Source organism: Leptopilina boulardi, unplaced genomic scaffold (genome assembly GCF_019393585.1).
Source record: "Leptopilina boulardi isolate dan_hultmark-lab unplaced genomic scaffold, ZJU_Lbou_2.1 LbouV2_165, whole genome shotgun sequence".
NCBI classification, from domain to species: domain Eukaryota; kingdom Metazoa; phylum Arthropoda; class Insecta; order Hymenoptera; family Figitidae; genus Leptopilina; species Leptopilina boulardi.
Window position 1 is genome coordinate 5,919,639 of NW_026137713.1, and position 13,400 is coordinate 5,933,038.

The 13,400-nt window shown below is 26.2% G+C and overlaps 1 protein-coding gene across 3 annotated transcripts in view; it reads right to left on the reverse strand.

Annotated features, from left to right (window-relative positions):
* The window catches only part of LOC127277228 (uncharacterized), a 175,441-nt gene that overhangs the window by 122,839 nt on the left and 39,202 nt on the right, over positions 1–13,400 (reverse strand). For 2 of the 3 annotated variants that reach the window (XM_051298143.1, XM_051298141.1), the window contains exon 1: positions 2,388–2,755. The exons of the other annotated variant lie outside the window; for it this stretch is intronic. The gene's annotated coding sequence lies outside the window, so the exon portion shown is untranslated. Of the gene's footprint in view, positions 1–2,387; positions 2,756–13,400 lie in introns of those variants that run through there. 3 annotated transcript variants of the gene reach the window in all.

The window sequence follows — 13,400 nt, forward strand, 5'->3', positions numbered from 1 at the left end:
ATTCATCTTTTGAAACGGTGAAAAATCTACTTGTATTGCGCTTATCGTCATCTCTATATTCCAAAGGATAATAATGGACGTATTGCAAAAAAAAAAAAAAATTTTACATTCTAAGAAAATTTCTAAGTGTAAAAAAAAATAACGAAAGGAAAAAATTTAAATAATTAAATTAAAAAATTCACTCAATTCGAAAAAAATATTATATAAATAATTAATATTATTTATAAATATAATGTAAAAGTAAAGCGGAATTCACATAAGCAGAATAATGTTGAATAATAATAAAAAATATTATAAATATAAATATAATAATATTATAATATATAAATTATAAATATTTATATTATTTAAATTCAAAATTAACGGTTTTTAAAACCAATATCAATATACTGAAAAAAAAAATTTATTTGATTCAAATACTCGATTACTTGAGTATTATCAAATAAATATTTATTTGAACCAAATAATTTTTATTTGAATTAAATAAATTGTATTTGAACCAATAATTTCTGTATTTAAAACAAATAACATTTAATTGACTCAAATAATAATTATTTGATACAAATAAATATTTATTTGATAATAGTCAAGTAATCGAGTATTTAAATCAAATAAATTTTTTTTTTCAGTGTACGTAATACGCAATTTGAATTTCGACAAATTCAAAAAGAGGATTCTTTAAAAATAATTGATGGGCAAATTTTCTTTTTCTTTTTTTTTGCCACAAGAGAGAAAATGACGAATTGGATTTATGGCATATTTTCTTTTTCTCTCGCATAAAGGAACATTAATCAAGCTCGGATTACGAGAGGTGCCAAAGGGGAGTAAAAACCCTGGATCTTTTAATTTGCTTCTACCTCCAATACATAAAATAGATACTTCATCTTTTTTGATGACAGAGAGATGTTGTGGTTCATTATTACAAATAACAAATTCGAGTGGAATTCAACTAATCAGTGAACGAAATTCAAAGTTGTATAATTTCTTCAAAATTATAACCATTTATTTAAAAAACCAAAAAAAATTATGTAATTTTTTCATTTATTATTTTAATAAATTATATTATAAACAAATGTTTATAATTGTTAAATACAATTTAATGAAAACTAATTAATTTAATTTTATATTTTAAAAATAATATTCCCAATTTTCAAAGACTATATATATTAGAAGCAAAAAAAAAAAAAATTCGAACAAGAAAAATTATTTCATCTAGAAATATATTTAGTTACTTGAAGAACAAGATTCTAATTAACTGTTATAGAAAAATTTGTAATATGATATGAAAAACACTCGGTACAGTTGTTTTAATATCGCAGCCTTTTTAAATATACATTTTGTAACTTATATCCTTTTATTTGACCCCGATTGGACATATAAAAGTGTTTTGTAATTAAACCCACAGCTGCAGATAGTAAGATATGTGGAATGATTAAAAAAAAAAGAGAGAAAAAACGAGACTAGTATTAAAAAAGCTTTAAAATTTAGGAGTTAAAGTTCCTTTTTATACAAAGTCCATTTTTTCATGCTCGTGACTTAACTAAATTTCTGATTCTAATCGAATATTATTAAAAAAAAAAAATTAAATAAATTAACATCTGTCTAAATTACCGAATGATTATATGCTTTTTTTTATAGTCTATGTCAATAACTCTCCAAGATTAGAATATAGACTCAAAGAGATTATTTGAAAAAATATTTTATCACACAGGGAAAAAAGTTTCATAAAATGAAAATATATGGTAAATTTAAAAATAATAATGATATTAAATAACATTAAATATAGTTTTTAAATCTGTAATATTAAATTAAATCTTTTATATTTATTTAATATCATTTCAAAATAAACAAACATTACTCCAAAAAAGTAAGGTTAGGTTATCAACAATTAAAATTATTTTTTAAATTAAAAAACCAAATAAATACTATATACAGTATACTATATATAAATACTATAAATACTATTTGAATCAACACTATTTTGTCTGTCAAAAACCGATAAAAAAAAAACCACTTTTTGAAATAACAAAATAAATAATACCGTCTATTACATAAAAAACAATAATTAATCAATAATAATTTAATTGTTATTATATACCTGTAAATTAATTGTCGTTACACTATTGAATGAAAACTTAACGTGACTCATTTCTTTCAAAATCAAAAACAAACATATCCCGACGAAAAGTGAGGTTAGGTTACATATCTAATCATCATCTTTTCTAATATTTTATCAAAAATTCTCAATTATTTTCGCACTCGTAAAAAAAAAGCATAAAACAGACATGACGCTTTGTATATATAGGTATAAGAAAACCAAAACAAAATCATAAACGCTTGGGCGTCCTACCGGAAAATAAACAGGAAATAATGAATATTATTCTCACCTAACAGAATACAATAGTGGCGTGTGCCTCTTTTTTTTATAAGGGTTGTTGTAATCCAATATGGCAGCCTACACACATGTCAAAACAAATCACCAAAGACGACGCAATAAAAGAACGAACACTACTATATTCTCTGTCACTATATATATATGTGTGTATATTTGTCTTCACTTTACTTTTTGACCGCAGACAACCAGGAAATGACGCCACGTTTATCACGTTTGTTGACCACGTATTTTCCTATACTAAAAACACAACATACAATAGCAGAGATTTTATTGGAAACAGTGTTTTGTTGTTTAAAAAGGACATCACTGTAATATACGTTGTTTCCTGTACGAATGTTCGACGACTACTAACAGCGGCCAGGCAACCGAGCCAAAAGGGGAAGGGGGTGGGGGGAAGTTCCGCCAGTGGCGCTCAACCAACGTCTGGCGCGCTCAATTTAAAATTACAATTTTTTACTTTTTCATTATTTTTTACTTATTTTATATTGAAAAATAAAATTATTTTTTTCTGTCTTATTAAAAATTAACGTATATCAAAGAAATTCACTATAAAATTATATAATAAGCAAAAAATTGGAATTATTATCGATACATAATAATTTTATATCATTATATAAATATATTAATTAATATTATATTAATATTATCTACTAATATTGTTAATTATTACAATAATAATTTATATAATTAAAATAATTGTAATTCTATTAATTAATAATTATTATTATTAATAATAATAAATAATATTAATTAATAATTTTAAAAAATAATTTTTATTTGTTAATTTCTAAATTTTAATTTTTTAAAACATTTTTTTAACCTAAATCAACTAAATATAGAAATTAAAAAATATGAATTTCATAATTTAGGAAAATATTTTCATAAAAGGCAAATGACCTATTTAAATTTTGCCAATTTACGATCATTTAATGCAAAATATTAAATTTAAATGTACGTGCTTTGTAAACTATTTAGGTCACGGGATTTCGAGATAAATATAATATACTATTAATTATTATATTGTGCAAATAAATTCACTTATTTACTGAATTTTGCAAAATTAATCTATTATATAAAAATACTATTTAAACACAAAAGATATAATTTAAAATATTAATTAATTAAATTAAATTTCCTGTTTTATTTATATAATTTATCCTGTAACAATCGATAATTAACAATATTAAAAACTATTGGAAAAATAAATATTTTTTTTTTTTTTTTGAATCAAATAAAATTTATTTGAAACGAATAAATTTTTTTCTGAACCAAATAAAATTTTCATTTTGAAGAACAAAATTTATATTCAATGAGATAAAAATAATTAGGTTATTCTCTGAATATAATTCCAAATATAAATTTTATAATACAATAAAAAGACAATATTCTTATTTATTTAAAAATGGAAAATTTTGTAGAAAAAAAATTATATTATTTTTATCAATATATATTATTAATTTTACAATTTTACTCCGTCAATTTGCTTAACACGAATTAAAGGTAAATTACTCCTTCCATATTCTGACAGTTTCTCGATATCAGGTCACTATGGGTCACCGGTTAAATGAACTTTATAATAAAACTTCAAAAATATAATTTCAATATAGTAGAACGTAGTACGATAATCTTTATGCCAGAAATAATTTCTCGTACGTTTATTCTGTAGTAACGTATTTTTTTACTACTACTACTACTACTACTAGAAAATTTCTTGATAAGATACATTTATAAAAATATATATATAACTTCTTGAATAATACACAAATGCTCCAGAAATTTTATTTCACTTCTGTGTCTGATTATAAATTCATTGAATTATACTCATTTTCCAGGTCAGGTAAAAAATGAACGACTAATGAGAATGAAAATATTTTCTATTTTTTGCAAAAAAAAAAAGATCATTATTAATTATGAGTGTAAATTTAAAAAAATTGAATTTACTCCTTTGCAAAAATAATTTAGTAAAATTTTTTTCCTCTCGTATATATTCGATTTTTTTTAAATATCAAAATAGAAATACTAGGGCAAAAAAAAATCTAATTAACAATTTAAAATCATCTTAAATAGTTAATTAAATTTTTAATTTAATTAAATATTTACGAATATAAAAATTTAATATATGAATTTTTTTAAAATTAATCTCAAAAAAAGTACTAAAAAAAAAAGAAATTAAAAATTTAAAAAATTTAATAAAATAATCACAACGCGAGGTAACGTAACGTGAGGTAACTTTAAATTAATCCGTTGCAAGTGTCAGAAACATATTTTTGTAGCTATATATTTATTGATTGAATGTATCTCTTCGGGAGCACATTCTGTCAGTCATCGTTATCAACGTTCACAAACGCGGTTACCTGCTTCATTATTTGTATTTGCACTTTTACCCAATAGCAAAGTACAAAAGACACACATATTCATTAATTGAACTAAATTTTCAAAACCCACGAAATTTCATTAATAATTAGTAGAAATCTACTTTTTTTCATAATTTAAATTAGCAGCGAAAAATAAAAAGCAAATTTATACATACATAAATCTTAATTAATAATATAATAAATAAAATAATAAAATATAAAAAAAATAATAAATAATAAAATAATAATAATAAATTAAATCTAAAAATAATTCATCTAGAGAAATTTTTAGTAAATGTTTTATAGCTATATAGATAAATCTTTTCTTTTGCGTATGTACATACGTCAAAATAATAAATTTCAATTTATGCTTAAAAATTAAATATAAAAAGAAATTCGTTGAAAATAAATTATATAATTCAATCATGCTGAAAATTTAATTCTCAATATTATTTTTTATTTATTTTTTAAATTTACGATTTAAAAAAGAAAAAACTTAATTTCATCCGTAAAACAATTTATATCCATCACTAAACATTTCATTTTATGCCCCCGAGAGAACAATGGAGATCTACATTCCGCGAAAATTCAGAGAATAAATGAACATTCAATCTGGACCACCAACGAACTAATTTAACATTCTCAATTCATAGCTTCACTTTGCTAAAACATTAATTCAACACAAAAAAAAAACTCATCTTCAAATCAAATTCGCATCTACGACAAAATCTACATAATTGAAATTCGAAACATAATAATAAGTTATAAAAATACAAGAATAAAATGAAAAATAAATAAAAGAATTAATCGTAGGAGTAAAAAAGAAAAAGAGAAATTATATATGCAAAAAGAAAACAAATATTAAATTAAAACTGAAAACACAATTGTTAGCGCAAGTAATGAATCGAAAGTAATAAATTCATTTTCAAGCAGATGTTTCATTTTCTTGGTATATATATATATACATAATTTTATTTATATTCTCGCGTATAGTTTAATGTAGCTTGTAACGCCTCTAGGTTAAATTTAATACATTTTCATCTTTTTGCTGAAGATGAGAATTCTTTTCATACGATAAACTTTATCTTCTTCCTGCGAGTCTGCGAGCAACGCAATAGCGCGACATGAATGTAATTAATGAATGTAAAAAGATAAGGAACAAATGGTTTTCTGGACTAAATGATGATCGTGTGACATCGCGACCCCACTGATCCCTGATACTGTATCATGATACAAATCTGTACGTAATATTCTTACACACCATTACACTAAAATGTTCTACTTCTTTATTGTTTTAAAGTATAATAGAAAATTAATAATAACATTCATGATATCAATAAATTACATTCAAACAATCAGCAGTAAGTTCAAAATACAGTACAACGATCTTATTTTGACAGTAAGTGCATTTTACTGTAAATACCATATCGATAGTAAGTGCATACTACTAAAAAACTACTATACTGTCAGTAAGTGCATTCTACTGTACAAGTGCAATACTACCAGTAAGTGCATTCTACTGTCATACAAGTACTATACTGTCAGTAAGTGCATTCTATTGTACAAGTACCATACTGACAGTAAGTGCATTCTACTTTACAAGTACCATACTGACCGAGATACTGACAGTAAGTGCATTCTACTGTAAATATGATATTGACAGTAAGTGCATTCTGCTGTACGAGTACAATACTGCCAGTAAGTGCATTCTAGTGTCATACAAGTACTATACTGACAGTAAGTGCATTTTACTGTACAAGTACCATACTGACCGAGATACTGACAGTAAGTGCATTCTACTGTAAATATGATATTGACAGTAAGTGCATTCCGCTGTACAAGTGCAATACTGCCAGTAAGTGCATTCTACTGTCATACAAGTACTATACTAACAGTAAGTGCATTTTACTGTACAAGTACCATACTGACAGTAAGTGCATTTTACTGTAAATATGATATTGACAGTAAGTGCATTCTTCTGTACAAGTGCAATACTGCCAGTAAGTGCATTCTACTGCCATACAAGTACTATACTGACAGTAAGTGCATTTTACTGCAAATATGATATCGACAGTAAGTGTATTTTACTGTAAATACCATATTGACAGTAAGTGCGTTCTACTGTACAAGTGCAACACTGCCAGTAAATGCATTCTACATTAAAAGTACCATACTGACAGTAAGTGCATTCTACTAGATATATGATATTGACAGTAAGTGCATTCTACTGTACAAGTACCATACTGACAGTAAGTGCATTCTACTGTATATACCATATCGAAAGAGAGTGGATACTACTGTATATACCATATCGACAGTAAGTGCTTTTTACTCTAAAAGTACCATACTGACAGTAAGTGCTTTTACTGTAGAACTAATATATTAACAGTAATTGCATTTTACTGTAAATATCATATTGACAGTAAGTGCAATCCAATAAACAAATACAATACTGACAGCAAGTGCATTTACCTCTAAATACCATGTAACTGTCCGTATTGTACTTCTTTCTTGCAATGCACTTACTGTCTAGACGATATTTACAGTAGAATGCATTTAATGTGAATATGGTAGTTGTACAGTAGAATGCACTTACTGTCAGTATTGTACTTGAGCATTAGAATAGACTTATTGTTTATACCGTATTTACAGTAAAATACCCTTACTGTCCATACTGTAGAGTAAAGAGATACAACTTACGTTGCTAACAGTAAGTGCATTTTACAATGAATACAATACTAACAGTAAGTGCATTCTAAAATACAAGTACCATACTGACAGTAAGTGAATTTTGAATATTAAAATCCTATTAAAAGTAAGTGCATTATACAGTACGACAATTGTATTGACAGTAAGTGCAGTTTAATGTACAAGTTTCATACTGACAGTAAGTGCAATTTACTGTGACTATCATATTAACAGTAAGTTCATACTGTCAATAAGTTAATACTCGTATTTAAAAAAAAAATGTTCAGTGATTTCAGAATATATACTATATGCATAATAGAAGAAGGAAAATTTCCGTTCCTACAAAATTTCATAAATATTTGTATGTATTATTTAAGAAAGCAATTTTCCCTGTTTTGTGATTTGAAAATAATAAAAAAGATAATTTTCCCCTTCTATTTTGTCGAAAACAACATATATATGCATTAAAACAAGGCCACTCTTATAAAAAAAAAACGAAGGGGTGCGAAATAACAACGACAGCTGTGGCAAATGAGAAATGACGAATTCTGCACATAAAAGCGTATGAAAGTGCTTATATGATGTATAATATTTGAAGGGTCCAAAATCGACAATATTCTCTCACTTCTACACAGAAATGCAATATTTCCTTGGCGAAAATGTTGGACAATCAACGAAAAATTTAATCTCAGCGATAACCAACAAAAAAAAGTATTCTGATAATAAAAAAGAGTTCCTCTAATTTAAACAAGGAAAAAATTTCAATTTCAATTTATTTATTTAGACAATGTTAATGAATAAAAATTCAATTGTAAAAAATATTACATGACAGTATGGTAAAATTTACTGTCTGTCTATGGCTATATTTATCATATTGACGTGAAACATATTGTTACAAAATATATACAATTCCTAAAAATTTCTATATAGTAGATGTGAAAAAAAAATTTTTTAAAAAAAAATTTAATTTATATAAGGCCAATGAATGTCTTGACAGTGATTTGCGACATACAACTTTGTATAGAGGTTAAAGTTCATGTCACTGAAAATACCCGGGATTACGTGCAGTCATTCGAAAGCACAGTCGACAAGCTGGGACCAAGATCCTTCTGCAGAAACTAATGCCAGGTCCTTTAAATGTCGAGAGATCGTTTAACCCTTGGACTGACCGCTGGCTGCGGTTCTGTGGTTCTAGCAATTTCTGACACTCGTAAAATTTACTAATATTGAAACGTTCAATATTAGATTTTGCCCTTGAAAAAATTTCAACCTCACACAAATATAAATTATATAAAATTGATGATTCCTATTAAAACTATAATGACGCCTCTTTATTCAAAATTTCAAAAATTTCTCGGGACAAAAAAATTATTCAATTCCTAACTAAGAATTTCAATTCTCAGAGAATACAATTTTTAAACAATTGTTTTAGTTATGAATAATATATTTTTTAATCGAATTTGAAAATTGTTTTTGCTCTCTATCGTAATAATCAAGTTTTTGAATTTCTAACTTGGTTCAGCTCTTTAGAACTCATTACAACATTTATTCACGTCTTTATGAGTTTCATCGCCGCAGACTCGAGGGTAGAAAAAAAAAATTCAGTTCATAAGTATTGCAATAAAATGAACAGAATTTATTTCTATTTTTCTTTTCAAAAAACAATATTAATCTAGAGAGTGAATATAATTTTTTTTTATTTTAATAAATTATTCAAATAAATAGTAGATGAATATAATTATACGAAGAGTAATATTATATCATCTTAATGAGCTAATTATAAATATTAATATACGCGAAATTAAATTAAAAAGTCAGGAAAGTCATTATTTAAAATGCATTATTATATGAAAAATTTTCTTGTGGCTTTTACTAATATATTAGGGTCAAGAAGCAATTGTCTGGGTACTGGTTCAGCCGCACATAATTTAATATACCGTCACAGGTATTAAGTACATCATATTGTCGTGTTCTACTTTAATTTTTTTTTTTATTCTCCTTTTCGTCTCTATGCTCTCTTGTCAAAAGTCCAACGTAATTGCCTCGTGAGAGAGTGAAAAAAAAAATGGTTAAGCTGTACCGATCGATGAAAAAGTCGTTGGTTGTAAATTGGTTGTGCGCATTGCGAAACGATTGACTGATACTTGACTGATGTTTTCGATACTTTTCTATCCTCTCGAGTAAATTCCATTTTATCTCAACATTGAACAATCAACATTTCGAAAAGCCCTTTATTCTCCTACTCATAAATTGCAATTTTTCAGAAAAAAAAAAATTCTCATCTTTCAACATCAGCTATAGAGAAGTGAAAAAAGTGCCATGACGTGAATCGTATTCATGTTAATATAACGCGACGTTTCAATTTTCTTTTTTACCAAATAATATTTCATTTTCTTTTTTTAATTCCCAAGATAACAGGTATATATACTGAAAAATGGTAAAATATAAATGACAAAAATGTAATTAAATTGATTTTAATTTTATCTACATATACCGTCAGTTGTAACTATCATCAATATATTAACAGTAAGTGCAATTTACTGTAAAAATACTATACTGCCACTAAGCGCATTCTACTGTACAAGTACAATACTGCCAGTAAGTCCATTCTACTGTACAACTACCATATTGACAGTAAGTGCATTTTACTGTAAATACTATATTGACAGTAAGTGCATTCTACTGTACAAGTGCAATACCGACAGTAAGTGCATTCTACTTTACAAGTACCATACTGACAGTAAGTGCATTCTACTTTACAAGAACCATAATGACAGTAAGTGCATTTTACTGCAAATATGATATCGACAATAAGTACATTCTACTGTATATTCCATATCGACAGTAAGTGCATTTTACTATGGAACTAACATATTGACAGTAAGTGCATTATTCTGTCATACAAGTACTACATTGCCAGTAAGTGCATTCTACTGTACAAGTGAAATACTGCCAGTAAGTGCATTCTACTGTACAAGTACCATCTGACAGTAAGTGCATTCTACTGTTATACAAAGTACTATACTGCCAGTAAGTGCATTCTACTTAACAAGTACCATACAGACAATAAGTGCATTCTACTGTAAATATGATATCGACAGTAAGTGCATTCTACTTGTAAAACTATCATATTGACAGTAAGTGCATTTAAATTCAAAACCCTTATTGATAGTAAGTGCACTCTAATCCACAACCACTTTTTTTACACTAAGTGAATTATACTGTAAGTACTGTACTTACAGTAAGTGCATTATACGGTACAACTACAATATTGCCAAAAAATAAGTGCAACATTAATAATTACTAATTAATTAATCATTTATTATAAATAATTAAGCAAATAATTAATTACCACAGCTTTTTTTATTTTTTATGCACTGAATTAATTTACCCTCAATAGTTATAACTATCATATTAAATGTAATTGAATATTTATAAAAATAAAAATTAATTTTTAAAAATGTACTTTTCTTTATACAACAACTGACATATGCTCACGTAAAATGACATATTTTTCACAAATAATGAAGTCATTGTTTTTTCCAATTTAATAGAGACGAAAGCAAATGAATGTAAAGGATCAAATATAAAAGTGATTTGTTGTTCGTATTGTAGTTGTTCATTGGAGATGAGGATATGTTAAATGGAATGAAGATGAAGGCAGTTTAACACGTGCCACAACCATTGTTGCTTGTCAAAGGAATTATTAGCCCCCTGTTTGTGAGAGTGATGTGTGTGTGTGCGCTTGTGGGAAGTTTGAGAGAGAGAGAGAGAGAGACGGGAGGGGGAATATATGACGTTTATCCCAGAGTTCTATAACCATGGGTGCGCAATTCGGCACGTCAATAGTTAGGGACACAAACGAACATCCATTAGATTTAACCTTCACGAAAGTCCAGCTGCTCCACGGTAAATTCTCTTTATATCTATTAACTATATACCTATACATATAACCAAAAAGGCAAAGAGGATCTGAATCATAAAGTTTTATGCGCCCTATTATCAAATCTCTGCAGAATCTCGACTTTCAGACAGAAAGTCAATGCTACAGTTTCTAAACTGCTTTCAGTTTTATATATATATATATATATATATATATATATATATATATATATATATATATATATATATAGAAGAGGGGAAATATATATAAATGCGGATAAATGAAAATCTTCCCTTTCTAATCTTATCTTCTAAATGACTTCAATTTCTATGTGAATTTTTCTACTATAATCGACTTTATATATCAAAACACGAAGAATTATAGATTAATAATTATTATCAGCAACTGAGCGAGTGATTTTTCAATTATAATCTACTTTATATCAAAGCATGGAGAATTACATATATGGAATGCATGAATAAATTCTAAAAATCAATAGTTAAAATTTTCATTTGATAGAATTTTTTTTTCGTACATTCCCTTTTTATTAATATAATTATATTTACATTCAACAATAATAAATATTAGTTTTAAGAAATAACTTTGTTGAAATGTTCTAATTCCTGACAGTCTAGACCTTTTGGTATTTCACACTCAAAAAACTAAAAGAACCAACAACTTCCGCTTCTCGGATATACTATGTTATACGATACTATAGAGAGTATATGTACTTTCGAGAATGGTCAAACTTTCATCCCACGAGACAAGGTTCCAGCAGCAGAAGCAACGAGAGATATATATATACTCACTTTATATACACTGAAAGAAATTTCATAGGAAAAAATAACAAAATGCGTATTACATTTTAATATATTCTTTTAGAATTTAGGGAAAAGTGTACTTTTTATTAAAATTCAATATACTTTATATTAAAGTTCCAACTTAAAATCTTTTTTCAAATATTAATAATTATTGTAGAAAGAACGTAAAAAGATTACCAATATTTGAAAATATTATATTAAATTTCTATTATGAACTTTTAAAAACTCATAGAGTTGTTGCATTATATGGAATGTAGCGTTCTAATATTTGTAAAACTTTATACGAAAAATTGAGAATGTCGGAAGAAAAGGGAAAAAAAGCGGAAACTGTCGGACGTTTCCGTTAATTCTCGGGAGGAAGAGGAGTGAGACTAGGAACAACACATTCACACTTACGATACAGGTTAATACACATACTAATGAACACGCACGTTCATTTCGCTTATACATAGACATTACACGATCGCAACGAAACCTACACTTACAATTCTATACGCATAACGATAAATTTCGCTGGGGGTCGGCATATATCGTTTTCTTATATACTAACTACTGAATATTTTTACCACTTGCGAGAAAGAAGTTTACTTATAATAACTTAATAATAAAAAATAGTTTACTAGTGCCAATGGTGTAATTTTATAGAGGTTACGCTGGGTTCATTTTTATTATTAATTGTTTATATAGATTTTTCTTTTTTTTCAGATTAAAAATTATGATTGTTATAAAAATTAAATAATTGTAAAGATGACATCAAAAAATAAAAATTAATAAAAATAATAATAAATTTAATAATTAATAATGAATTTATTATTATTAAATAACTTTAATAAAACATTTTTTATAAATTGAAAATAAATTTAAATTAAAAAGAATTTAAAACACTATAAACATTTGAAACACGTGTGTTGACAGTTGATAGGTACGTTCTGCTGGTTAACAACACTTTCGAAAATCGGATCAAGTCGTAGAAGTTCGAGTAGGACACGAAGCCGCAAACAGACAGAACTTCGGTTAAATTCGTAGTCTCTCGGGAAAATCCGTGACTTTTAATATAAAGTTTTACAAAATGTGAAATAAGTATACGGATATATGTTATTTTTCTTACTATTTTGTAAAATTATTTATTATAATATTTCGTATTCTGTGAATTCATAAAGAAAATACTAATTTTTAAAATAAATATACTAATTCTTATTTCTTAAAATAATAGTTACTCTTAAATTCATTATATATTTTCATAAAAACTGTAATAGTAA